A 26,720-nucleotide genomic window follows, 5' to 3' on the forward strand; every position below is an offset into this window, starting at 1 on the left:
AAATTTCTTTTCAATCTTTCCTTTTCTATAACCCTTCCACAACTTTCTTTTCTATATTCCAATTTTGTCTTGTTCTTCTTTAAACAATCAGCTTCACTTTAAGACAAAATTACTTTCTTTTCCCTTAAGAAAACACACCCCCATTCTTCACACTTTGTCTTACCGAAAACAACTCCTATGAAGATGCGGAATTCCCTTATTATTTCCAGTAGCTTTAATTATATCTATTATTTACAATTCTTAACACTTAGAAATCTTAATTTCTAGGGAAAACTAAGAAGTAAGTATTGTGAATTGAGGATTATACTCTCACTCTTTAAATTTGCAAATTCATAAATACATTCCATAATTTCTTTGTTTTTTCTTATTACTTATTTGACAGAGAGAGAGAGAGATCACAAGTAGGCAGAGAGGCAGGCAGGGGCTAGGGGAAGCAGGCTTCCTGCTGAGCAGAGAGCCCAATATGGGGCGATCCCAAGACACTGACATTATGACCTGAGCCGAAGGCAGAGGCTTAACCCACTGAGCCACCCAGGTGCCCCCATAATTTCTTTTTTTACCTTTTTCTTTTTTAAAAGAGAGGCGGGGAGAGGCAGAGGGAGAAGGAGAATCTTAAGCAAGCTCCATCCCCAGCAGAGTCCAAAGTGGGGCTCTATCTCACGACCCTGAGATCATGACCTGAGCTGAGATCAAAAGTCAGAGGCTTAACTGACTGAGCCACAAAGGCAACTCTATATTTGATAATTTCTAAAAGCATATGCATTTTTCAATTTTCTCACATAGGGTCAACACAGCCAATACCGTTTAGTTTTTGTGCAATGACAGGACTAGATGATGCCTAGGAACTTGACAGATAACATTGGGGCTGTGTAAATGTGGGGTATAAATGTGATTGTGAGAGTGACAATCTGCCTGTACTGCCTCCTCAGGGAGGATAATGTCATAATGTCCCTCAGCCTAACGGGAACTCTCTTCCTTAAGGGAAATTTGTTCCAGGAAGACCCTCGTGGCTTTGCCTCTAAAAACAAAAACAAAAACAAAATAAAGGTTTCTTTGTACGGACCGGCTTGACTGGACAACGGAAAGTGGGAGCACTAGTGCCTGCATCACGTTCAGGTAGTTCGTGGGCGGCAGCAACGCCTGGTTCGGAATTCAGGGCTTCGCACCCACCACGCAACTCCTGGGTGAGGGCTGGTGGTCACTCCGCCAGCGCAAGATGATCTGGAAGAGGCGATGTCGGTTTTGGCCACACCGCAGGCATTCGCTGGGCGGGCGCTGGTGGTGTCCCAGCCGTGCCACTCCTTCCAGGGAGCCGCGGGACCCTCGGGGAGCTCCACGCGGGATCCAAGCACGGTTTCTCTTCATCACTAACGTTGGGGTGCACCCAGCCCAGCGGCGGGTTGGGGGCAGCACAGCTCCCTCCCGCGAGCCGGACCCCACCTGCGCTGGCACCGCTCTGCCTGGGCCCTCCCTCCTCCCAGCTCCGTTCGGTGTCCCCCGTGCGCTCCAGGACGTGCGCAATCCCATCTTCTGGCAAGCACAGCCTGCCTGGCGCTCTCCCGGTGGCGGTGGCCCTGGAGGCACGGGGCTGGCATCGCCCCTCTTTTCGCCCAGCCGGGGGGGGGGGGTTCGTTTGAGGTCCCAGTGGAACGGGGAAACAGGGCATCTGGGGACGGCGGCAGCACGAGGGCTGGCCCCGAGCCAGGCGGTCCTAGGCCGCAGCACCGCTCCTGTCCCCAGCCACCTGCTTCTTGCAACCGCTTTTCCTTTTCTTTTCTTATTTTTTTTCTTTAAGATTTTTATTTATTTATTTGACAGAGAGATCACAAGTAGACAGAGAGGCAGGCAAAGCGGGGCGGGAGGGGTGGGCGGAGCAGGCTCCCTGCCGAGCAGAGAGCCCGATGTGGGGCTCGATCCCAGAACCCCGGGATTATGACCTGAGCCGAAGGCAGAGGCTTTAATCCACTGAGCCACCCAGGCGTCCCTCGTCACCGCTTTCACCAGCAGCGCCCACCAGACCGTGGGATCCGGCGCCACTGGCTACCCCAGAGCCAAGTTCGGGGTCGCGGGGTAGCTCTCCTCCTCTCTGTCCCTGGACGGCCAGCGCCGGCCTTTCTGCGGGTCGCGCTTCCCGGCCTTCCCCTTAGCACGGTGGCCAGTAGCTCCGAGCCGCGGGCGTGTCTGTCACCGCGCGGATCCATGCCCACATCGGCCGCAGCGCCGCCCATTGGTCACAGCGGGACTGTTTCGCGGGACAGCACCGTTGACTTCGCCGCGCGGCTGTTTGTCGGGGCCGCACCGCCCTGTCTGCATTTCTCTGCTCTCCCCACCCGGTCGTTTCGAAGGTGCAGTGTCCCTCCTTGCTCCGACCTTAAGGTGCCTTGGTGGTGGCGCGGCGAGAGGGTGCAGCCCGCGGCTTCCCTTCGTCCCTTCGCTGGTCGGGCCCGGCACGCTCTCCCAGCGGGGACACGAGGGCAGACGCCTCGCTCCGCCCGGAGAACCGTTACTGACCGCGCCGCTGGGCAGTCCCAGAAGCTCAGACGTCGCGGCCATCAGCACGTCCTGCATTTTAGCGGATTTTGACTAGCGGGGCGCGGCATTTCTTGGCGGTAGCAAGTCTGGAGCGGTCGAGGCCGCGATTTCCGAGCTTGCGGAGGTTCGCGGACCCGGCTTGGGCGGATCCTGGGTTTAGCCGTGTTCAGACTTCTGTGCAAAAGGAAGCGCACGACGACTCCCGGCGAATCAGTATTTAACCGGGTCGTGGGGAGGTTTTAGTCCGACCACGTCCGGGTTCCGCGATTTCTTAGGACAGTGTGAGGCGCTTTAGTCGAGCCAAAGTTTTCCGTTCAGTAAGTCCGAAAAACGCACGCCTGGGATAGCTAGGTAATCCGGTGAATTCAGATCAAGACCAAATATGTCCAGATTTTCCAGGAAACTGTACCGGTTTATCAGGCCTGCCACTTCTCAAGGGTAGCAAGTTGTGGTTTGGAAACAAATATGCTGGTTATCAGGTCCGATAGAAGTAGAAGTCTCTTGGTAAAACGGATTTTTTTGGGGGGGGGGTCGTATTTAGTTTTGCTCTGCTTTGTTTTAGTTTTGTTTAGTTTTTAGTCTGTTTAGTTTTGCTTTGCTCTGTTTTGTTGGCAAGACGAAGTCTACCTTAGCTTTTTTTTTTTTTAATGGTATCAGATTTTAAAAAAGATTTGTTTATTCATCTGACAGACAGAGATCACAAGTAGGCAGAGAAACTGGCAGAGAAAGCAGGAAGCAGGCTTCCCGCTGAGCAGAGAGCCCGATGTGGGGCTCGATTCCAGGACTCTGGGATCATGACCTGAACTGAAGGCAGAGGCTTTAACCCACTGAGCCACCCAGACGCCCCTACCTTAGCTTTTATTACTAAGTCCAGGAGAAGTCCAGTGCAGCGGACTACAAAAATTTCTTGTTCATGGGAACTTTTTGGAAATTCAGACTTAAGTGCTTTTGACTGTCAGCCTCACAGAAGTCGGTGTATATTTTCTAAAGCCATTTCTGATTTGGAGTAAGCTCTGGGGTGTTCTGCCTGAGCTATGGTTGCGTCAATAAGACCTTAGAAGTCGATGTGTGCTAGCAAAAGCGATTTTTCAATCATACCAATGCTGGATTCACTTCTTCAATGTTGGTATAAATGGGAAAAGAATAATTTCTTCATCCTAGCATCTTCTTTAAATCTAGATCTAGCGGCATTTCTGTTTATTATGCCAACAAAGTCGATGTATATAGGCAAAAGTGATTTCTTAAATCATAGTAAGTTAGGAGTTGGAAACACAAGGTCAGCCAATCATCTGTTTATAAGAAAGTCTGTAAAATCAGTATATACTGTGGAAAACAATTTCCTCACTGTGGAAAGTTTTTCTTCTGCAAGAGACAGTTTGGCTTAGTTGGTCATTCCTAGTAGTACCATTGGCAATAGGAAGTTCCAAACGAATCATACTTCTTATTACAGAGTCAGTAGAAGTAGAAATCAGTGTCCATTAGCTGGAAAGATTTCTTGTGCTCAGCAAGTTCAAGGCAATCCTGATTTAGCTATGTTTTTGTTTAATGACACAGTAGAAGTGGAGTTCTTAACCATGGCAATGCTGTGTTCACAAGCAAAGGCAGGGACTGTGGAGTCCCTGCCCCCGGGGCTGATGAGATTTTTTTAGGTGTGAAAAATACCAGCTTAGTCATTTCTTAGTCCTCCTTCCTCTCGGTTTGTGTGTAAGGAACACCGGATTCTGCTGGCAGGAATACCATAACCACAGGACAGCACCGGTTAGCATGTCTGCAATTTCTTTCCTTGGGTGAGTTCTTTGGAAGTATTTGCTCCGTTAAATTTTCCTGAAGTGTATTTTCCTTTGAAATCCAAGCGTGCTGATTTTCTTTGGTGTTGACAAGGGTTACCACCAACGTCTTTTGATTTCTCCATACATTCTGGCAGTTTATTGAATGCTTATTTGTTACTTACTGGATTTCACTCTATTGTGTATTCTACTTATTTCCTTGAGCTTTTCACCGCTCAGCTGCCTGCCAGCTTGCATTCACCTATAAGCCAGAGGCCAAAGCTCCGTCTCAGCCGGGCGGGTGCTGGGTCTCTGGGCTTCTTGTAGGCTGCACCAGGGCTTCTGCCAGACTTAAGGAGCACTTGTGTCTGCTTTATGGCCTGTAGCTTCACTCTGACCAGTCTTGGTTTGGGCACCAGTCCTAGTGCCTGCTAAACAGTTTCTCCTGCTCAGGACCCCAGCGTTCTCTGTGACATCTCTTTCTCAGTCCCAGCACAGCTGCTCTTCCTGAGCTGGCCTGTCCATCGTTGAGTGACCACAGGTGAGGCCAGTGGGTTTGGAACGTCCTCTTCTTGTCTTTAATATCATATATTTTCTTTGTTGGGTTAGTTTCTGTACATTATGCTTGTTTTTCCATTTCATTTTGGTTTGTTTTCTTTCTGCTTTGTTTTGGTAACGGGAGGAGGACCTCGGGCTTGGGTTCTGGGTGTCCTCTACAATGGTATCCTGTTTCATTTTTGTCTACTGATTTGTTACTACCGGGTGCCATGACTTCTACCTTGCCTCCACCAACAAGCCCAGGAGAGCACTAATACCCAGGCTGTGGCACTGCTGCAGGCTTTGCCAGCCTCATCTGTGCAACCTCATCTTCCCTGTCAGAGGCCTCTTCCACGACGGAGCAGCATGTTCTTGGCCATGTGAAAGGTGCTGAGGTGCCACTGGAGCCCCAGCCTCCATCTGTGCTGTGCTCAGAAGATTCTGGGCTTCACCTGCTCCCTTTCTATTCTATGCTGGGATAGAGTCCCAGGCCGCAGTGATGGTTTGGATTTGGGACTGCTTTCCAGTCTTGCTGGTGGCTTCAAGGGGGTCTACCGGCAAAATGAAGTCTGTCTAGAGCCCAGAGCAACTTGGAACCAAAGCCTGTTCTGCCCTCTGCGAGCCTCTGGTTCAGGACACAGATGAACCCAGAGGCATTTGCAGGAGAGATGGACCCTGGAGAGGCACCTAAGCCACTCACCCACCAGCAGCTTCCCTCCACCAGGATGCCCCTCCTGGCCACACACCGCTGGATGGGGACACCTGACAGTGGAGCATCCCCCGGAACAGAAGCACCACAGACCTCCCCTCCCTACCTGCGGGAGGCACATCCAGGTGTTCTCAGGCTGCCTGGAGGGGGTCCCTTACACCCCGCACAGCCTGTGTTACAGCTGCTGCCCCTCCCTGCATCTTTGGGTCTAAGGAGTCCTGAGATTGGGGCAGGAGCCTTTTTCTATCTTCCTTCAGGAAGAGATTGTCATCTGTGACTCCTGAATAAAAACGTATTAAGATGTGGCTTCAGAGTTCAATGTCCAGTTCTGCTTCTCGGGTGAAGTTTCTCCTTTTTCTTACTGGTCGCTGACTACACTTAGGTTTTTTATATAGTCCACATTAAGAAGTATGACTTAGGGGCGCCTGGGTGGCTCAGTGGTTTAGCCTCTGCCTTAGGTTCGGGTCATGATCCCAGGGTCCTGGGATGGAGCCCCACATTGGGCTCCCTGCTCAGCACAGAACCTGCTTCCTTCTCTGTCTGCCTAATTGTGATCTCTATCTGTCAAATAAATAAATAAAATCTTAAAAAAAAAAAAAGAAGTATGACTTAGCTTTCTTCCTGTTTCTTCACTTCCAAAGTAGGTGTACACAGAAGCAAGTTGATTTCTTTCTCCTAGTCAGTCCTGGGAAATCAAGATTTAGTTTTGTTTATATTGGCCACCTCAGTGGAAGTCATTGTATACCGGTGAACACGGTATCTTCTTGCGAGCAATACTATAAAAATTACCACATGAACTTGTTTATTTTCCCTCATATTTAAGAAGTCGGTGTATGGTGGGGGAACAAAGATTTCTTTCTCCTCAAGTTCTGGGATATCACGATTTTGTTTGTATTTGCCACCTCAGTGGAAGTCATTGTACACTGGTGAACAGGATATCTTTCTGCTAACAATATCATAGAAATTACCACATGGACTTGTTTATTTTTCTTCACATTCAAGAAGTTGGTGTACAGTGGGGGAAAATGATTGATTGCTTTCTCCTTACAAGTTCTGGGATATCACGATTTAACTTTGTTTATTTTTGCCGCTGCAGTGTAAGTCATTGTATACTGGTGAACACAATATCTTTCTCCTAGCAATTTGCTTCACATTGAAGAAGTTGGCACACAGTGGGGGGAAACGATTTTTTTCTCACAAGTTCTGGGGTATCACAATTTAACTCTGTATTTGCCATCTCTGGAGAAGTCATTGTGTACTGGTGAACACAGTATCTTTCTGCTAGCAATGTCATAAAAATTACCAAATGGACTTGTTTACTTTTCCTCACATTTAGAAGTCGGTGTAGAGTGGGGAAAAAGCAATTTATTTCTTCTCAGAAGTTCTGGTATTGCTGGAGGGAGGGGGGTTTCGGAGAAGGGGGGTGGGGTTATGGACATTGGGGAGGGTATGTGCTATGGTGAGTGCTGTGAAATGTGTAAACCTGGTGATTCACAGACCTGTACCCCTGGGGATAAAAATATATGTTTATAAAAAATTAAAAATTAAAAAAAGAAGTTCTGGTAAATTATGATTTAACTTTGTATTTGTCACTTCAGTGGAAGTGATTGTATGCTGGTGAATACATACCTTTCTTTTAGCAATATCATGAAAAAATACCACATGGACTTGTTTATTTTTCTTAACATTCAAGAAATTGGTGTACAGTGGGAAACAATGTTTTTTTTTCTCCTCACAAGTGCTGGGATATCACGATTTAACTCTTTATTTTTGCCACCTCTGTGGAAGTCATTCTATACTAGTGAACACAATATTTTTCTGCTAGCAATATCATAAAAACTACCACATGGACATGTTTATTTTTCCTCACATTCAAGAAGTTGGTGTACAGTGGGGAAAATGATTCTGGGACATCACGATTTAATTTTGTTTATATTTGCCACCTCAGTGGAAGTTGTGATGAAGTTTAGAATATAAGTAAGGGGGGAAAAAAGAATATAAGTGAGTTTTAGTGGGGTGAGGTCTGGAGCTGATGACCAAAAAAGAATTCTTGAGACATCTTTGGTGCAAAATGGTGGTTTATTAAAGCACGGGGACAGGACCTGTGGGCAGAAAGAGTTGCTGCCCCAGGGTTGTGAGGAGTGGTCCATTATATACTTGCAAGCTGGGATGGATGGGGTCAGGACTAGCATAAGTCTCTAAAGAATTTTGGAAGCAAGGTTTCCAGGATCTTGAAGGGCTAGCTATTGTTGGGAAAAGGTCATTTATTACCATCTAGTAAAACCTTAGTCATGAGACCCTTCAGATATATATCGGTGGGTCATATGCTTGGGGATGATTGCCCGCATGTATCTTCGATGGTTTAGAGATAAAGGAAGTCTCCAAAGAAATTTTTTAAAATATATTTTTAAAAGATTTTATTTATTTATTTGTCAGAGAGAGGTCACAAGTAGGTGGAGAGGCAGGCAGAGAGAGAGAGAGGGAAGCAGGCTCCCTGCTGAGCAGAGAGCCCAACACGGGACTCGGGACTCGATCCCAGGACCCTGAGATCATGACCTGAGCCGAAGGCAGTGGCTTAACCCACTGAGCCACCCAGGTACCCTCCAAAGGAATTTTTATATGTTAAAGTACACATATAGGATCCAGGTTGGGGGTGGGGGATGGTCAGGCTAGGATTGTCTTTTGCCCTTAGCGAAGTATTGAGGTGGAGGCAGTTGAGTCTCTAGAGGAATGTTACTCTGTTTCAAGGACTTGTCAGTGGGCTTTAGATAGTAAGGAAATTAATGACTTTTTTCTATTTTTTAAAAATTTTATTTATTTATTTGACAGAGAGATCACAGGTAGGCAGAGAGGCAGGCAGAGAGAGCTCCCTGCTGAGCAGAAGAGAGCAGGATGCAGGGCTTGATCCCAGGACCCTGAGATCATGACCTGAGCTGAAAGCAGAGGTTTAACCCACTGAGCCACCAACGCGCCCCAACTTTTTTCTATTTTAATAACTGTTTCCCACATCAGTTGTATACTGGTAAACACCATACCTTCCTACTAGCAGTATGTTTAAAAGCAGAATCTTGAGGGCCAGTGGGTGGCTCGGTCTAAGCATGGGACTCTTAGGTCTCTCTCTCTCAGTGTTGTGAGTTCAAGGCCCACACTGGGCTCATGTTGGGTGTGGTGCCTACTTAAATTAAAAAAAAAAATCGACTTTGAGTTTTTCCTTTTTCCTCACTATTTAGAAGTTAGTGTGCAGTGGAGGAAAATAGTTATTTCTCTTCACAAGTTCTGGGAGATCACAATTTAATTTTTTTGCATTTGCCATCTGAGTGGAAGTCATCGTGCATTGGTGAACATATCTTCCTGCTAGTAATATCTTAAAAAGTCCGACTTAGCTTTGTTCCTTTATCTCCATCCCTTAGAAGTCAAAATACGTGGGTAAAGTGATTTCTTTCTTCTGCCAGTTGTAGGAAATCAGGATTAAACTTTGTACTGTGTCTTCACGTCCTCTGTAGAATTCACTGTACATGGTAAAAAGGATTTCTTGGTCCTACCAATCTCTGAAAACCAGAATTGATCTTTGTTTGCTTGCTAACCCTAGGGATTCTTTGTATACTGGTGAAAACAGGATCTTCCTCCTTGCTGTATCTAAAAACACAGGACTTTGCTTGGTGTTTCTTGTCTTCCTAAAAGTTGGTTTAATTTACACTGGGTGTCACCTTGGAGAGGTGGGGATCCTGGTGACTGGAGCTGAAATGATGGGGGACTACCGACTGATGATCAGTAGACATCTTTATTTCTTACAATCACTTCTTTTATACCTTCCACAAGATATGATTACAAACAGGATATAGATTTACGTGCAGGGCTGCAGGGCGTGGGCTAGGTGTGAGAGGTGATTCACGAAGGCAATCAAGTGAGATAAGTGACAACGATTATCTCTTAGCTTTAACTGACAATATCTCTTAGCTTTAAATGACAAGAGCAAGTTAATGATTCTACACACGTACAAGATCTATCTAAAGGAAGACATGAAAACACTCCAGGGATCTTCCCATGTTTATTCCAGGCGTTGGCCCAGGAAGACTCTTGCCCTCCATTTCCTGGAGTTTTCTCACAGGATTCAACAGGACCCCAGTCACATTGGCAAGGATCTGTGTTGTGTTCCAGCACTGGGGAAGCTCTTCCTCCAAGCTGTCCTTTGCATTAGGACTTGGGTTTGTTCAACTTCTGGGGAAGTCTTCAGATATACTGGGATAGTGGTTTCTTGTTTGAATGCGTATTTGTTCCATTTATTATTTCACCTCTTATTTCACTTTTTGGTGGGTGTGAGCCTGTGAATCTCAACTGTGGGGGCTCCAGACTGAGTTGACTATGGACCAGGGGTGCCCTGGGGGATCCACAGTTTCATCCTACTGGTTCTCCCTTACCCACCTGGGATTTCTGTAGCACCTTGCCCAGCAGTGCAGGGATAGCTTCCTCCTTTTGGGAGGCACTACTTTCAAATTCAGAGGTTGGCAGATGCTCCCTAGGGTTGTATTCTTGGTCCTAGTGTGCCTTGAGGTTGGGTCTGGCTGATTCGTAAGCACAACACCACATTCACACTGTGCAGGGACAAATAAGTCAGAGAAAGACAAATACCGTATGATCTCACAAAATTGTGGAATCTGAAACAAAACTAAACAGCTACAACTCATAGATACAACAGATTGGTCATTGCCAGAGGCAGGGGTGGAAGGTGGGCAGAATGGGCAAAGATGGGCTAGAGGTACAAACTTGCAGTGATAAAATAGATGAGTCATGGGATGTAATGTAGAGCATGTTGATTATAGTGAATAAAGGGTACTTTGTATCTGAAAATTACTAAGAAAGTAAATTATAAAAGTACCTATCAGAAGAAAAATATTGTACTATGTGTGGTAATGGTTAATGAGACTTATTGTGGTGATCATTTCCTAATATTTACAAGTATCAAATCACATTGTACACATGAAACTAATGTCATGTTGTTTATCAGTTTTATCTCTACTGAAACAAAAAGAGTCAAGTTGCACAGAAGAGAATCCCAATGAGACCACTGGCAGAGTTCTGAATAGAAAACTCTTCATGCCAGGAGAAAATGGGATAATATATTTAAAATATTGAAATTAAAAACTGTCAATCAAGAATTCTATACCTGGAAAAGCTGTCATTCAGAAATGAAGGTGAGATAAAGACTTTCCCAAATAAATAAAAGCTGAGGTGATCCCCTACCACTAGACCTGTTTCCCAAGAAATGGTATAGAGAGTTCTTTGAGTAGAATTAAAAGGATACTAATTAACATCGTAAAAGCATAGGCAGTAGTATAAAACTCACTGGTAATGATAATTAATAAGGGTAAATCTGTAATATGGTATTGGTGGTTCTTACATTATTACAACTGTAGTTTAGAAGTTTAAAAGCAGGAGCTTCTGGGTGGCTCAGTCAGTTGTGCATCCGCCTTTGGCTCTGGTGTGATCCCAGAGTCCTGGGGTTGAGACCTCATCAGGTCTCCCGCTCAGTGGGGAGCCTGCCTCTCCCTTCCTTCTGCCCCCTACTCAGGCTCTCTCTTTCTCTCAGATAAATAAAATCACTTTAAAAAAAGTTTTAAAACAAATGTATTAAACCCATGACTATAATAATCTGTTATTGGATATGCAATAGAAAATATATAAAATATAATTATCAATAACTTAAAATGTGAGGGAAAGTAAAAGTGTAAAGTTTGGGAATGCTATCAAAGTTAATTTCTTATCAGTTCAAAATAGGATGTTATCAGTTTCAAGTGGGTTAAGATATTTTATGTAAGAGTCATGGTAACCACAGCGGAAAAATTTATAGTTAATATACTAAAGATTATGACTATAATAATGTAATATAGTCTTTGATTCATTTTGAGTTAATTTTTGTGAGTGGTATAAGGTAAGGGTCGAATTTCATTGTTCTGCACATGATCATCCAGTTTTTCCAAAACCATTTATAGAAGAGACTATCCTTTCCCAATTGGGTGCTCTTGGCTCCCTTATCTAATATTAGTTGACTGTGTATATCTGAGCTCTCTATTCTGTTCTATTGATCTATGTGTCTACATTTATACTAGCACCATGCTATTTTTATTAGCTTATTAATTTTTAATTTTTCATATCTTTTGAGTATAGTTAAAATCAGGAAGTAGGATGCCTCCAGCTTTGTTTTTTCCCCTCAGAATTGCTTTGGATATTTGGGGTTCTCTGTGGTTCATATAAATTCAAGTGGAGACTAGGCTTGAACCCCACCCCCAGCCAGCAGATAGAACCATTTAAGCCACATGAGCAAAACTCGATCTAGCCTGTTTCATGAACATAAGCAAAACTTAACTTAGGTTATTTCTTTAAATGCTTCAATCATAAATGAAATTTGTCATCTTCCCCAAATAAAATAATATAATCACTTGCACCCAATTCCCTGCCATCTGGAACTCCCCTCCCCTTTATAATAACAAATCACTGTAAAGGTTAAACAACTTTTCCATTGCACTTTATAAGCCATCCTATAATGTCATGCCTCTGAACTTCAGATTACTTACAGGTCCATCCATGATCTCCAGAGTTCTCAGGGGAATACATCAGGTAATCCATGGCTGTCTCCCCCAGTAGCTATTCTGAGGTGAGTCTGCCCATTTCTGCTAAACAGGGAACATCTTTGTGGTTAGGGTAATATGATTACAAAGTAGTTTTATTTTTGTACTGATCCATCGTTGGCAGTGAGTGGACTTCTCTGATGTTAGTGTTCTGTGAAACTTTATATGAAAGAGAACACCAATGCTTACCTGTGGGCTCCACGCCATCTCCCGAGAACACTAAGGTATAGAACTTAGCACCACCCAATTCTTTGATTTTTTTAAAATTAATTTATTTGACAGACAGAGATCACAAGTGGGGGGGGAGGTGTTGAGGCAGGCTCCCTGCTGAGCAGAGAGCCCAATGCGGGGCTCCATCCCAGGCCCTAGGATCATGACCTGAGCCAAAGGCAGAGGCTCTAATCCACTGAGCCACCCAGGTGCCCTGCAGTTCTTTGATTTTTGAGGTTGTTTTTCCCTTTCTCGGGTAGTATTTTCTCAGCCATATCTTTCATAAGCTAAGACTACGTGCAGATATGAGGAAGAATTTCCTTTGATCTGAAATAGCAAAACTGCTATTTCATAGATTTCATAGTGGTCAGACTTTGGAATAAAGTAACACCTTTTCAGTCTACCTGGAACAGATGGGGTCTTTAACCCTAAGAAAAGGCTAGGGGATATCAAGTGGGGTCTTTCCGCAGGTTAAGGTCTCTCCACCACTTGCATTTTACTCGATCTACTCAGATGTTAAGGGTCACTTTTTTTTTTTTTTTTTTGAAGCCTACAGTGTGGCAGCAACTTTTGTTAATGGTTATGCTCACCCCTAAATCTGCCCCTCTTTAGGGAACATTCAAAAGCCAGGGGAGGGGGAACTGGGGGGCTTAGTGGGTTAAGCACCAAGTTCTTGGTTTGGCTCAGGTCCTGATCTCAGGGTCCTGAGATCCAGCCGCGCATTTGCTCAGTGGTCAGCAAGGAGTCAGCTTGAGATTCCTTCACTCTCTCTGCCTCTTCCTCCGCCTCTAGAGTAAAATAAAATCTTTCATATAAAAGAAAAGCCAGGGAACACACTTCTTAAAGCTTAGTCAGTCTAGGCCCTCAGGTGTTAGGGGAGCCTTGCTTTCTCCTTACACATTCCACACTTCCACCCACAGCCACAACCCTGGTACTTACAGCTAAAGCAAAAACAAACAAAACCCCCCTAACAAACACTACCCCCCCAAACACCCCTCCCCGCCTTTGATAATTCTAATTATACTGAAAAAGACAAGGAGGAGCATTTTGCAAAGAGACATGAAGGCAAACTTCTTTTTCCCATCAGGAAACGGAGAGTTGTTATTGTAAATGATATTCATTTCAAAGAGGAAGATACAGCAGAAGCCACGAGCAGAAATGTCAAGGCTCCTAGACCGGGAAAACCGCTGGCAACGCGGCGGCGCGCCCTGGGGGCCGGGTGGGGGGAGTAAGCCCGGGTCAGCGACCGCGGACTGCGAAGGGCGCGCCCGCCGAAGGTCCTACCTGCCATGCCAGGCTCTCTCTGGGCACTGGTCTGCACTTTTTGCGACGGAGCGGACCAGGGGATGCAGCCTGGGTGAGCAGAGGTCCTGCCGCTCCAAGACCCACGAACAGCGCGATGGCTCCACTAGCGGTGCTGGGACCCAGAAAGGCCGGTTCACTCTTCACTCCGCTCGTGAGAGTGCTCTAGTGCTCACGCCACCTCCCAGCGTGTGGCTAGCAAGAGCCACTCGGCTTGGAGGAACGACAGAGCTGCGACCAAGAAACAGCCTATCCCAGGAATTAGCACCGCGGGCACCCAGAAACTTGGCTTGAAGGAGTAGTGGTGCCAAGAAAAGGCCGACTTGGTGCAAATGTGCTCAGTGACACAAAAACAGGGACGCCATGCTCCTGGCAAAAGTGCTAACAAAATGCCTGCGTGGGACAAATGCGCGGCGGCGAGCGCGCGACAACCAGCGGCCGCAGCCCAGACTGCCCGAGGACCCACCCCACCCCACGAAGGGAGCACCTACCACCCACGCGAACTGGACACCAAGTGCTCCTGGCCTGGAGCGGTGCTGCACAAGAGAAGGAAGCTCTGCTGAGCCGCCGGCGAAAGCGCTGCGGGAAACCCGAGTGGGGACCGGAAGGAACCCGCCGGACTGCAGGGGAGCGGAGGGGAGGGGAGGGGAGGGGAGGGGAGGGGAGGAGGGACGGAGGGACGCAGGGGAGGGGAGGGGCGGGGCCCCGCCACGAAACGCCCCGCCTCCAAGCCCACCGGGTCAGCTCGAGAGGCTGGGACCGGAGAGGCCCACGCCTTCCAGAGAGGGGAACTAGGAAGAGGTGATGTAATAAAACAAAACAAAACAAAACACCATTTTTGTTCCATGTAAGGTTTTTTTAATTTATTTTATTTGACAGAGAGAGATCACAAGCAGGCAGAGAGAGAGGAGGAAGCAGGCTCCCTGCTGAGCAGAGAGCCCGAAGCGGGGCTCGATCCCACGACTCTGGGATCAGGACCCGAACCGGAAGGCAGAGGCTTTAACCGACTGAGCCATCCAGGCGCCGCAACAAAAGCGTTTTAAACAAGAAAGGATTTCCCCAGTTCCCCTGAGGACGTCCTCGGGGTTAGCAAACACGAACAAAACCGAGTCCTGACGCACAGAACTGGCTCGGAGGAAAAGCTTCTCTAGCGCGCACCGACTTCCAGGAAGGCAAGAATCACAAAGCCAAGTCCTGTGTTTTCACCACCCGGAGGAGGAGGACACGTCTTCCCCAGTATGCAAGGAGGACGCTTGCTAACCCTGAAAAGGTTTTCAGGGTTAGCAGCAATTTGAGGCCTGTCTTTCAACCGTGTGCTGGACCAAGAAGTGGTTTTCACCAGTATATATCGACTAATAGAGAAAAAGTGAAGTTATAGGGATAGAGTTTAGTCGTGATTTCCGAGAACTTACCAGGAGAAAGGGATTTTTTGCCCCACTGTACCTCTAGATAAGTGGAGAAAAAGGAACAAAGCTAAGTCGTACTTTTTAAGTTATTGCTAGCAAAAGATACCGTGTTTGCCAGTGTACAATGATGTCCATTGCTGTGGCAAATACAAAGTTAAATTGTGACTTCCCAGAACTTTCCAGGAGAAAGAAATCGTTTTCGACCACTGTACACCGACTTCTGGGACGTGAAGAGGAACGAAGTAAGACATACTTTTTAAGATATTACGAGCATCGTGTACACCAGTGTAAAATGATTTGTTGCACCGAGGTGGCAAATGTGAAAAAGGGTTAAATTCTGATTTCCCAGAACTTGGGAAGAGAGGAGAAAGAAATAGCTTTTTCCTCACTGCAAACCGAATTCCACCAAGTGATTAAACAGGAAGGAAAATAAGTCCCCCCCCCCCCCCCCAGGTACTGCTAGCCATAAGGCACTGTGCTCCTTAGGTTTACAAAGACATCCACTTAGATGGCGAGTACAAAGTTAAATTTTGATTTCCAAAACTTCTGAGGAAAAAGAAATCATTTTGCCCATTGTACACCAACTTCTATGAAGTGAAGAAAAGGAACAACTCTAAGTCATACTTTTTATGCTATTGCTAGCAGAAAGAAATGGTGTTCACCAGTATACAACAACTTCTTCGAGGTGGTAAGTACAAAGTTAAATCACAATTTACCAGAATTTTGGAAGAGGAAGAAATCTTTGCTCCTTGCTGTATAGCGACTTCTAAATGTGAGGAAAAATAAACAAGTCCATGTGGTAATTTTTATGATTTTGCTAACAAGAAGATACCGTGTTCACCTATATAATGACTGCCACTGAGGTAGCAATACAAAGTTAAATTGTGATATCCCAGAAATTGTGAAGAGAAAGAAATAATTTTCCTTCACCATACGGTGACTTCTTGAATGTGAAGAAAAATAAACAAGTCCATGTGGTAATTTCGATAATATTGTTAGCAGAAAGATATCCTGTTCACCAACATACAATGACCTCCATTGAGCTGGAAAATTAACAGTTAAATCGTGATATCCCAGAACTTGTGAGGAGAAAGAAATCATTTTCCCAATGTACAATGACTTCTTGAATGTAAGAAAAAATAAACAAGTCCATGTGGTAATTTTTATTATATTGTTGGCAGAAAAATATTGTGTTCACCAGAATATATTTTACTGTGGAATATATAAGGAACCTGAGTGTACTCAGTGACTACTGGTCATGAAGGTCAAGAACCCAAACACTTCCAACCATTTTTTCTCATACATGTTCTCACATAAACATTCTGTTTTCCACTTCAGTATGGTATTCAATAAATTACATGAGATAGCCAACACTTTATTATAAAATAGACTTTGTGTTAGATGATTTTGCCCAACTGTAGGCTAATGGAGTGTTCTGAGCACAGGTAAGGTAGGCTAGCCTAAACTTGATGTTCGGTAGGTTAGGCGTATTAAATGCATTTTCAACTTACAGTGTTTTCAACTTATTATGGGTTTCTTGGGACATAACCCCGTCGTAGTCAAGGATGATTTGTACTAAATCATCCTTGATTTAGTAGAATGTAAAAATGTAGAACTGTCCCTGTGTGAAAGGGAGAACTGTCCCTGCGTGAAAGGAGAAACGTCCTCATAGGGTGATTGAATTCATGCCAGCACCTAGTTTCTGGATCTGGATTTCTAATATCTGAGGGGACAGAAACCTTTAAAAGCCTAAAGTGTCCTTACTACAAGCTTTTTAATTTCTCCTAGCCCAGCCATTTCCACGCAGTGTGCAGGCTGCGTGTCTGAAGGTGTAGAACTCTTTCTCCTAGACACCAGCCGGAAGGGGTAACTCTCAGATGCTGCGGGCCCTGAGAGGGGCAGAGACTCAGGGCATAGCCTCACTGCACCCAAGGGCTGCCTGTATGAGCTTCACTTTCACTGGATCTTGAAGGAGGGTCTGCGTGGTTGCGGTTACAGGGCAGATCCCAGGAGAAAGCGGGAGAGGCAGATTCTGTAGCCTCCAGAATTTTCGGACCTGGGGCTGATGCCCTGCAACCCCAGGGCTGTCAACTGAGATAGCGCAAGGATTGAGATCTGTATCTTGCCCTGCCTAAACTTTACCTGCACCTTCCCCCTTGCTAATACATCCTTTAGAAATTCAAGAACACCGACGCCTGCTCTCTGCACTCAGCGGGAGGGTCACACTCCGCTTGCAGAGAAACACCCCCCCACCCCGTCCCCACCAGCCAGGAGTCCTCCACTGTTCATCCCCCCCCACCCCCAACACTTCCGAAAGAGCATTCTAGTTCGCCTCCAGCTCTTCCTGCCCTAAGGCCACCCCTTCCCAATCTAATGCCGCCCTCTGAGGGGGTAAGATCACACTGGACAATAGGAAAAGGGAGTATAATTGTTGAAAATTCAAAAAGAGAACCATGACAATTACAAGTAGATCTAAAAGTTCCTTAGTATATTATAGATTACATTAAGAGCGTAAAAGAAGGGATGCTCTCTATTGCAGTCTGAGAACTGGTGTGTCTCTTGGCTCCTTCCAGGGCATCGGCTGAAGGGGTGTTGGTGGCTGGAATTCCTTTCCTCGCCGGGTTCCACGCTGTTTTAAGCTCCGGTTTTCAGCAGCTTCCGAGGGCGGCCCGGGCTCCTGGGGGCGATCTGGCCGCGGGTCGGTGCATCTCCGCAGGCATCTCGGAGCTGGTTCTGGCCCCAGCGGGCAGCGCCGTCTGTCGCATCTGCCTCTTGTTGCGGTGACCGCAGCTCCATCGCGGTTTCAGCCTGGACACCTGCTTCTCGATGGCGTTTCTGGCCCCTCTCGCCTGGGGGACCAGCTCCGTGCTCGGGGCAAGCGTGGCGCAGCGACCCGCACCCCCAGTCGTTCTCGTCCCAGCAGAAGTGGGCGTGATGGCAGGAGCGGCGGCTCAGCGCGGGGAAGTTGTCCAGCGCCCAGGCCCAGGCCTGTTCTCGGTTCAGGCCGGGTGGCATGTGGGGCTCCGGCAGTGCCCACCAGCAAGACAGCTCGGCCGGCGCAGGCAGGGGCGGCTCCATCGCTCTGTCTCCGGAGCAGGCCGGGACGCGCGGCCAGTGCATTAGACGCAAATGATGGAGCTGGCGCGGAGCGCGCCTTTTATACTGCTCTGGGGGTCTGGGAGGTGGGGAAAGACGACCTAAGTACGTAAGGTCGAGTCGTATTTACCTTGCAAATTGCTTCAGAGCCTGATAGGATTAAGGAGAAAAGCGCCTTCTGGCTGGCGCTGTTGAAATTCGGAGGGTTTTGATGATTGAATCCGGCAGAGGAAGGATTGAGGGTGGCGAGAAGGCTCGCGTTACCGACGGCTTCCGCTGAGTAAAGAAAGACTTGTTTCCGACAAGCCTAGACAAGTCACACTTCATCCTATTCTCTTCCCGCGTATCAGAGAGACATTGTCTGGTAGAGGAGATGAGACTGTGGTGAAGTTGGATCATAACCCAAGATCACGAAACTAGTTCATTCTAGAGCGGGACTGGCAACCTAGGTCTTAATTTAAGCATGTGTCTCAGGTAAGGGAATGAGGAGGTTGGGTAGGGAGTAGGAGAGTCTCACGCCTACTTAGAATTGTAATTTTTCTATTTTTGTGTACACTAAATTACCTGAAAGGGACACTCAAAATTGCTATGATTTTCATATGCAATGGGTTGACTTATGGGTTGACTTAAAGTCACATTTTTCTTTTCTTTTCTTTTTAAAAGATTATTTATTTATTTATTTGACAGACAGAGATCACAAGTAGGCAGAGAGGCAGACAGAGAGAGGAGGAAGCGGGCTTCCCTGCTGAGCAGAAAGGCTGATGTGGGGCTGGATCCCAGGACCCTAGGATCATGACCTGAGCCAAGGCAGAGGCTTAACCCACTGAGCCACCCAGGAGCCCTTAAAGTCACATTTTTCAATAGTGTTTTTCTTTTCTTTTCTTTTCTTTTTTTTTTTTTTTTTTAAGATTTTATTTATTGGGACGCTTGGGTGGCTCAGTTGGTTAAGCAGCTGCATTCGGCTCAGGTCATGACCCCAGCGTCCTGGGTTCGAGTTCCACATTGGGCTCCTTGTTCAGCAGGGAGCCTGCTTCTTCCTCTGCCTCTGCCTACCACTATGTCCTAACAAATAAATAAATAAAATCTTTTTTTAAGATTTTGACAGAGATCACAAGTAGGCACAGAGACATGCAGGCGCCCCTTCAATGGTGTTTTTGCTGAAAGCTATCCTTCCTGAATGCACTTAGGTGCATTCTTAGCTGTTTTCCTTATTTGCTTTCCTTTTTTCCACTGCATACTAATACTATTTTACTTTAAATGTGTATTTTCCTAGCAACCAGTCTTGTAATATGTGATTTAATTGTGTGTTTTGATTTTCAATTCATGTAAAAACTCTTAGATTGTATGTTATTTGTTGCTTTGCACTCATTTGCAAATTTCTAAGATCTTCACATGGATATATTTGAGCTGTTGCATCCAAGTCTGGCATATTTGCCTCTAATGAGTCTCTGCCCCCTCTTTACCTGTCTGCTGTCCCCAGTGACTACTTAGATTGCCATATGGTCACTGTCACCATTATGGACCTATGAGAGAATTTCTCTAGGCTATAAGCCCATGAGCAGAATTGTGTCATAGAAAATATATAAGCCTAGGCTCGCCTGGGTGGCTCAGTGGGTTAAAGCCTCTGCCTTCAGCTCAGGTCATGATCCCAGGGTCCGTCATGATCCCAGCAGGGAGCCTCCTCCCCCCTCTCTCTGCCTGCCTCCTCTGCCTACTTGTGATCTCTGTCAAATAAATAAATAAAATCTTTGGGGAAAAAAAGAGAAAATATATAAGCTTAATTTTACTGAGTTCTGCCAGATTGTTCTGGAGCATGAATGCAGTATTTACCTTCCAACAGTGCATGAGGATTATTCCATGCACACAACCCTCACAAGCCCTTGGAAAGACCCAGCACTGGAACATTACCAGGGGTGGAGTTGTTCTGAAGAGATTAGCTGTGGTGGTGGCTGCCTGATTGATTGTGTTCTGATTTCTGCCAGTGTCTCTCTTGGCATATGTGCTTTTTAAAATTTTTAAAAAAGATTTTATTTGACAGACAGAGACACAGTGAGAGAGGAAACACAAGCAGGGGGAGTGGGAGAGGGAGAACCAGGCTTCCTGCCCAGGAGGGAGCCTGATGTCGGACTGGATCCCAGCACCCTGGGATCTCCACCAGAGTCCTGAAGGCAGATGCGTAACAACTGAGCCACCCAGGCACCCCAGAGCTTTTGAGAGCTGTTCTTTGATGTTCAGTCTAAAATCTGTGGTCACCTATCTGTTGAATTTGAAGTTATATTTATCTGCGCAAACCCTTTATTGCTTAAACTATTAAGTGTTTTTGTTAAGAAAAAAAAGGAAATGATAGTGACCTCTTGTTCAGCTTCATGCTTTTTCAAATTTTTAAATTTATTTTTTAAGATTTTATTTATTTGTCAGAATAATTTGTCAGAGAGCACAAGCAGGGGAACGTTAGGGAGAGGGAGAAGCAGTTTCCCTGCTGAGCAAGGAGCTTAATGCAGGACTCCATCCCAGGACCCTGGGATCATGACCTGGGCCAAAGGAAGATGCTTAACGGCTGAGCCACCTGGGCATCCCAACTTCATGCTTTTTTAGCTTTTTGCAGTCTCTTTTCAACAACCTCGATAGAATGAATCTAGATTTTCCTCATAAAATAGTTATGTATTTGAAGTATTTTTTTCTCTTTTCAGGGTATTTCAAGATTTTTTTTTTTTTTAGATTTTATTTTTAAATAATTTCTACACCCAACATGGGGCTTGAGCTTACAACCACGAGATCAGGAGTCACGTGTTCTACTGGCTGAGCCAGCCAGGCACCCCTATTTCAATGTTTGCAATGGTCTAGTATTTTTAGATGAGAAAAAAGTAAATATAAAAGAAAAAACAAATTCCCTTCATTATCACACCTTGAAATTTTACATTTTCCCTTTCCTATTAGTCCTTCCATCAAGAGTTAAATAAGTTATTTAAATAAAGGCATTTGGTCCTTTCTGGATGTGTTAATTTCTTTAACACAGGGACCTTGGGGCAGGAGCAAGGAGGGCTGCCTCCCAGGACCGCCTGTGATCCTGGCGGGGAGGCTGCTGATCCAGATCATACACTTGAGGTGGACTCTGGGGCTGGGGGCTAGAGAAGGCAGAGAAAATGAAGACGTAGGAACTGTTCCTTGGCTAAACTCAGAATTGTTCTAGCAGAAATATATTCTACTCAAGCAAATTCCCAGATTCCTGCCTCATTGCATATCCATGCCCTGACTTGCCCAGATTTTAAGGCTGACTTTGTGAGACTAAAATTGGCCCTCCTTTGCCACTGGCTACGTTAAACACTTTTTACCCCCTGCCCAGGACCAAAGGAGAGGAGACCTCTAAATGCCAACCACCAGTAGGTGCCAAGGATAGCTCAGGACCAGCTCTCTTCCCCTCTTATAGTTATGTCTACTCTTGAGAAAGAACAACAAAACATTTATGAAAGCCTATAAAAACAACATTTATTGTATTATTAGTGACTAAACAAAGAGACTTTTATAACTGAAAAGCCTCTCTAGAAGAGGATGAGCAAAATACAAGTTCCCTGGCTGACCCCTTAGTTTCCTAAGGCCATATGGTCACGGTTCTTAGTTCAGAAGTAGCACGTTTCTGGGGAGGGGGAGGACTGCATCATTCTGGAAGCCCTTGCTGCCATAGATCTCAGTCTCCAGGGGTGTGTCCAGAGTTGGATGGATCTGGCTAAGAGCCAGCCATGGCAGGTAGCTGTCCCAGTGTTCTGCAGTGCCCTGTTCTCCAGAGGCTGACCGACTCTTGGGTGATGACTTCTAGGCAGACAAGTCTAAGACTGGCTCCAAAGTGTTCTGGGCTCTAGACGAATGTCTGTGTTGAGGGCAGGCACGGCTCAGTGGTCCACACAGACTGGAAAGCAGTTCCCAGTTGAAATACAGACTGTCCCACCAGGGCTCCCCCAGCTTCGGGTAGAAAGGGAGTGGCCATGGCCCCAAATCTTTTGAGCTCAGAGACAAAGGCATCTGGGGTTCCAGCACCACCTCCACTGAATCCCAAGCCTGCTTCACACAGTGGCAAAAGGGCTGGTCCATGATCTCTGCCTCCAGATCTGGAGAAATGGCGTGTCTGGACAGAGAGAGGAGGCAAAGAATGGAGCTTAGCGTGAGAATTTATACTGTTTGTCCCTTGTGCAGTCCCCGATCACAGTGCATTAGGTAAGGGCAGTGACACTACTTTTTGAGACAAACTACTTCAGAAGGCTGAGTTGATGTTAAGTCAAAAGGGTAATTGTGTGGATCGCAATTTTATGAAATTGAACGGGTATCAGCGACTAATTGGATGAAGGTTAAAAACAAAGACCATAAACGGGGTTACTGATTCTGAAAAACCAGATACATTGTGTCCTTTATACATGTGACGCCGGATGTTCTCATCACCTGAAATCAAAGCACAGGCCGCTCTAGAGCCGAGATGGAAACCAGGGTCTCGAGAGAGATTTCTGTAGAGGGACGACGGTTTGGAGAGGCAGTAATTGATGGATCAAGTAACTGATCGATTCTCCAGTCTTGGACTCTCAGCTTCCTGCTTTGGTCCTCTACTTTTGAACTCCTTAATTACAGCTAAGAGGAAAGAGACAAAGGAGGTTTAATATCAGAAAGTTAGATATTTTGGGTTCCAATTCTTATTTCAATTGTTACTATTAATATATGTAATTCTTACTTAAACTCTCTAAGCCAGTTGGTTTTTTTTTTTAATACATGAAGGGAAGACAAAAAAGAAAATACTAATTTCAAAAAACAGCTGTGAGGATTTAATAAAATAATATAGGTAAGAAACAAAACAGAGGATCATGAGGAAGAGAGGAAAAAATAAAACAAGATGGAATGAGGGAAACAAACCTAAGAGACTCTTAATCACAGGAAACAAACTAAGGATTGCTGGGGGTTGGATATTAAGGAGGGCATGTGATATAATGAGCCCTGGGTATTATATAAGACTGAGGAATTACAGACCTGTACTCCTGAAGCCTATAATATATTATATGTTAATTAATTGACTTAAAATAGTTAAAGATAATATAGGTAAAGAGACAGTTCCTGATGCACAATTCATAACCTTTGTAAAGTTATAATTATTTTTTTAAAGAATTTATTTATTTGACAGAGAGTGAAAGAGGAAGAGAGCACACATGCAGGGGGAGCAGCAGAGGGAGAGGGGAAGCAGGCTCCACGTTCAGCAGGGAGCCTGATGCGGAACTCGATCCCACGACCCTGAGAACATGACCTGAGCTGAAGGCAGAGGCTCAACCCACTGGGTCACGCAGGCACCCCTATAATCATTATTATTTGATCAATGCTATTATGGTAGAAGTCCATTGTTCTATCTTCTTTTTTTTTTTTTTTTTAGATTTATTTATTAGAGAGAGACAGCACACATGAGCAAGCACAGGGAGGGGGAGAGGGAGAGAAGTAGACTCCCATGAGTGCTGAGTTCAGGCGGGGATCCATTCCCAGGACCCTAAGATCATGACCTGGGCTGAAATCAAGTCCCTCGCTTATCGACTGAGCCACCCAGGTGCCCCCGATTCCCTATTATGGTTCTTCACCCATGAAGAACAAATAGAAAACGTGGCTTTCAGAAATACCACTCATATAAGTAGATTTTTACACTCTTGTATTGGATTATAGTAAAATTATAGCCAGTATACCTGTTCTCTGTTCAGCATTTTGCATGATTCAGTTTCCTCTTCAGTGTCATTGACATTGCATAATCATTCAATCAACAGGCATGTATCGAGGGGCACCTGGGTGGCTCAGTGAGTTAAAGCCTCTGCCTTCGGCTCAGGTCATGATCCCAGGGTCTTGGGATCGAGCCCCACATCAGGCTCTCTGCTTGGCGGGGAACCTGCTTCCCCCTCTCTCTCTGCCTGCCTCTCTGCCTACTTGTGATCTCTGTCTGTCAAATAAATAAATAAAATCTTAAAAAAACAAAAACAAGCATGTACCGAGAGCCCTCCCTTTGCTAGGTATTGTGGAAGGAGGTGCATACACAGAGACAATGAAGGCCCATTTTGGCTCTTCTGCCTGAAGCAGGTGCAGGACTTTGCGGCCCTAGAACTTCAGCCTGAAAGCAATCTGCCCACCTGGGCAACTGCTCTCTGAAAAGCAGGAGCAGGCAGGAACCCCAGCCAGCCCCTCTGTGGACTGCTTGGCCCCACTGGTAAAGACACTGCCAAGGTCTGGCCATGGAGCCTGATCTCTGCCAGATTCGTTGGGACCCAAGACCTGGTTCTGAGCCTGAGAGCCCGAGGCAGCAAAAAACCTCAAATAAATGGGATAATGCAAGTCCTTTGCACCCGCCTTTTGTCTTCCCGGTTAAGCCCTGACATGTTTTTGAAATCATTAGCATGCATTTCAAATCTAAATTTGCTTAATATAAAACTAGTGGCTCAAGGACAGAGTATCATTAGCTAATGAAAAGAAACAAAAAACACAGTAAGAACTAGCAGGCAGCTATGAGGTTTTAAAGAACAAAGTTTAAGATTTTTTAAAAAATTTGATAGATTACAAGTAGGCAGAGAGAGGAAGGGAAGCAGGCTCCCCGCGGAGCAGAGAGCCCAATGCCGAAGTGGGGCTCCATCCCAGGACCCCGGGATCATGACCTGAGGCAAAGGCAGAGGTTTTAACTCACTGAGCCACCTAGGCGCCCCTAAAGAACAAAGTTTAAGCCTAACACAAGAATGGGGAGCACAGAGTGGATCCTAAGTGTTGCCAGCACACACACGCACTTGCACGCAATGAAATGAAGTGATGGCGATGTTAATTAACTTGATTATAGTAATCAAGTAGTATACTGTACACAGTATACTAAATCATTATGCTGCACATCTCAAAAAACTTTAAAAAAAGAATGCGGGCGCATAGAAAAGTTTGAACCAGAGAGAGAAGCTTCCTCCAGATGAAACAAATTTCATACTCTGTTCTCTCTCCTTCTGTTACCCAGTACTTTCCAGCAACATAATTATATCTGTTATCCCGCAATATACTCTCAGCTATATAAGAATAACAATTCTGAAACCAGGATTGCGATTACCAAAAATAAATATTTGGGGGCACCTAAAAGGCTGGTCTGTCCCACTACAAACAAATTAAGTTATTGTTTTTTAAAGTCACTTAAAAGAGTTCCTCCTGCCATGGTTAGGATACACATTTGTTACACATTTAGGACTTTTGTTGTTCATTTTGGTTTCAATTCTTAAGCATTATTTTATATAGGGGTGACTGGGTGACTCAGTTGGTTAAGCGTCTGCCTTCCACGCAGGTCATGATCCTGGGGTTCTGGGATCGAGCCCCATGTTGGGGTTCCTGCTCTGTGGGGACTCTGCTTCTTCCACTGCCTCCCCTGGCTTGTGCTAGCTCTCAAATAAATAAATAAAAACCCTAAAAAATTATTTTATGTAATCACAAAATAATTTTTTATAGTATTAAAAATTTTCCCAAACCAAATCTATATATTCAGAGGTGTTTAGCTTTTATTCAAGCATCCTCCACTCATATATGGAGAGAGAGAGAGAGACAGCGATGATATTCATTTCTTGCTTTTCTTCACTTTTTCCTCACCAGCTTCTCCCTTAGCTGCAATCTTTCCCCTACCTTTCAGGATTCTGTAAGGGAGTTCTCACTACATTTTCTTGTTGGCAAAGAACATAATGTGTGAGGGAATATTGAGATTTCTCCCTCCCCACCTGTATTACTGATTAAGGATGAGAAAATTAGAGGGGTGAGGGCAGAGGGGGAAACAGGAGAAAAGGGATTCCCATTCAAGAATGAAGGAACTTAATTTTGATTAATAATTAAAAGCATTTGGAGTCTCCTTTCCTGGTTTTTTCCTACCATGTGATATGAAGAGATAAAGACTCCTTTGATCTCTCATTGCTTATTGTTTTGAGGTTTGTGAAAAGAGGTTTTAGGAAATAGGGAAAAATATTTAAAACCTGGCTAGACTGCAAAGTAGTGTTGATTTGTAAAGTGCATTTATAATCAATCATTCTACAGATGACTGGACCTAAAATGTCTTTACTGAGATTTTAAAATAGTTTTCACAGCCTAAAAAAAAAAAAAAAAAGAAAAGAAAAAGAAAAACTCCTTATTCTCCAACATCCTTAAAACCTTTGCGTGCATTCAGAAATTTCAGACTGCAGTCTGACAGCTGTCGCTGCACTGTTGTCCTGAAGACAAGGGTTCCAACCAATTCTCAGGAGCAACCCTGTAAGAGCTTCGTTCATACTTAGATTCTATCCCCCTCCCCATGTCCAACCGCCAGGCTCCCGATTCTCATACCTCCCCTGGCAAAGACCTTGCCTTATTCTTCTCTGCGCTGGCTAGTCGGTGTTGCTGTCATCGCCCACTGGAGGGTTTGAACTGTTCATGGAAAGCAGAAAAGGCTCTCTCCCCCCTTCCCACCCTTCCCTCCCAGAGGGGCCGGAGGTCAGCTAGGATTTATAGTCTAACTTGCTACTGAACGTGTGGTCGGCAGACAGCA

The 26,720-nt window shown here is 45.4% G+C and overlaps 1 long non-coding RNA gene across 1 annotated transcript; it reads left to right on the forward strand.

Moving 5' to 3' along the window:
- Positions 1–2,517: 2,517 nt before the first annotated feature.
- Positions 2,518–5,931, forward strand: LOC116585649. The gene is made up of 3 exons (XR_004283746.1): positions 2,518–2,656; positions 4,242–4,319; positions 4,685–5,931. It is a non-coding gene; the product is annotated as an uncharacterized LOC116585649 (long non-coding RNA).
- The last annotated feature ends 20,789 nt before the right edge of the window (positions 5,932–26,720 follow it).

The sequence above is a fragment of the Mustela erminea genome, chromosome 3 (genome assembly GCF_009829155.1).
Source record: "Mustela erminea isolate mMusErm1 chromosome 3, mMusErm1.Pri, whole genome shotgun sequence".
NCBI lineage: Eukaryota > Metazoa > Chordata > Mammalia > Carnivora > Mustelidae > Mustela > Mustela erminea.